At 37.7% G+C, this 2,500-nt stretch overlaps 1 protein-coding gene across 1 annotated transcript in view; it reads right to left on the bottom strand.

The window, feature by feature from the left end:
* LOC115214994 (protein split ends-like) overlaps positions 1-2,500 on the bottom strand; it is a 184,620-nt gene that overhangs the window by 74,094 nt on the left and 108,026 nt on the right. The window lies entirely within an intron of this gene.

Below are 2,500 nucleotides of genomic sequence, written 5' to 3'. Positions count from 1 at the left end.
ATCAGTGAAAAAGAGAATGCCTACGCTGATCTATTGAGAAATCTGCAGTTATTCTATCCAGATTACAATTTCAGGCTTATACACTGTAATTATTGAGGCACTGGGATATGTAACACTGCCTAAACACCAATCTTGAGAAATTAGACTTCTCAAAACCAGAAAGGAGAAAGCTGATTCGAAGTCTACAGATCGAAGCCATCACTGGAACTGTAAAAATCTGTAAGACTTTCCAGAAGTTTACCATTTAAGTATATATGAGCATGTCTACATATGCAACTATATGCATGAGGAGACATAAACAAAACAAAATATACAAATCTGCACGTATACATACATATATGCATACATACATAAATACACACTCGCGCACACACATACATACATATAAACATGCATGCATACTTACATACATACACACACACATACATACATACACACACATACATACATACATACATACATACATACATACATACATTTGTACGTTCATCTGTGACGAAAACTAGGCACAGAATCGCGATGCGGCATGGTTAAATGAACTACGAAGTGAGTACTGTGTAAAATATATAACATCACTAGAGAAACCCTCCTGCCAGTTATTATGAAAATACCGAACGGAAATTCACTTGGGTGAGATCAGATAATATACTATTGGTCCAAAAAGTTGTTATTCAACAAGTGAACTCTAATGAGCTTGTTTAAAAATACAATGGACGCTGAGCTAGACATACCAGACTGGTTGACGATTGCACAGACTAAAAGCGTCACAAACAAAGAGACCCATGTGGCCAAAAGCTACGGATCCACAGCATGTTTAAATGTTATGTATAAATTGTACAAATGTTGTTTGTGCTTTTCCTAAACCACTGCCAAACAAATAGTGTGATAATAGATAAACAAGTTGGTGAAAAGAAAGTAGTCCACGGCTGTGTTGCATAGCTCCTCCTCAATAAAGTTTTCCTCAAGGAAGCCGCGCAACATCGCAGTAATCTCTTAACAACATGACTAGACTGCAAGAAGACGTTTTACTCTGTCCATCACTAATCTACACTAGAATCACTACATCTTGATAGAAAATTAAGCTCTATAGTTGATAACACTGAAAAACTGGCCACAGCATAGTCTACACAGTTATCACTAACAATCTAACTCTAAGCCTATAGTCATAAACGGAACTAGGTTACGAACGAGAATATCCCAGGGTAATAGTAATGTTGTTAGTTTTGGTAGTGTGAGCCCCACCTTAACCCTGTTGACGAAATGCCAAAGCTACATGTTGGGATATGCAGGAAAGAATAAAAGTAAAATCACCCACACATTTTTTGTTGCTAACCCTAAAGTTATATTCTTTAAGAATTTGCCCCAACTTTCTCACGAGGCGTAGAAATGGAGTTTCAGCAAGATAAACATTCGTACATGATAGTCAACCAAGCAAACATTGACTGACTGCAACACAGAGAAATGACTATCAATGGCTTATCTATCTCTCCGGTCTCCAATGATGAATACTATAAGTATCTCGGAATTCATGAAAATGTTTCATACATTGGTGCTATGATTGCGCCAATGCAACAAAAGATTACTTCAAGAGAATCCGGAAAATATAGAACTCAGAGCTATCTGTATTTAACAAGGTCATACAGCATAATATTTTTTTCAATGGTAGAGCTAGTACCTACATTTGGGATGATAGATTCAACACTAGATAAGAACTGCTGCCTGGACATCAAAACTAGAAAGAGACTTACCGCTACTGGTAACTTCTGCGTCAACAACGAGACCGATAGGTTCTGTGTAAGACGAAAAGTTGGTGGTAGATGCATATGTTCGGCTCAAACAGCCTTTGAATGTCGCATTGTATCACCCAAACACCTGCTTAACAGTAAAGAAAGACTTACATGCGTACTGAAAAGTGAGAACATCTTCAGAGTAGAGGAATAACTTCTGAGCTGGTATTTTGAGTTTACTACTGTCTGAAGTCCCCAAAGGAAGCTAGGCTGACCTACTTAAACAGAAGTTTGGAAGAGAACCACGCATCATACCAAAAGAACACGTTACATAGGTACATATTTCGCAAGCTAGAGGATAACAACAACATTGGTGGGCAGAGTAACCTTTCGTGGACTTACGGTAGATACATTACATCCCATTTAAAAGGATATGACTTCGGTTTTAGGAGTGGATGATGACTACTACATACTTGATGAACCAGGGAGACAAAGATGACATTAAACCTCCACTTTGCGACAGAAAATTTCGGTTATATTTTACGGATGTAGAAGATATCACCCACAACTGCCTGCCCAAAATGTCTGTTAGATACTACTTAGCCTTTAGATCCGATACGGTTGCAAAAAATATTTACAATGTTATCCGCAGGACGAAAGGCATATCGGAAACAAAAAGGTACATGAAAGGCATATCTGAAACAAAATGTATTTACACCTTTAAAAATAAGGAACACTGGTGGAATATTCCAGTAGTAACAACAATGAGTTGC

The sequence above is a fragment of the Octopus sinensis genome, linkage group LG8 (assembly GCF_006345805.1).
Source record: "Octopus sinensis linkage group LG8, ASM634580v1, whole genome shotgun sequence".
Lineage (NCBI taxonomy): Eukaryota > Metazoa > Mollusca > Cephalopoda > Octopoda > Octopodidae > Octopus > Octopus sinensis.
This window is presented reverse-complemented; position numbering and strand designations above follow the sequence as displayed.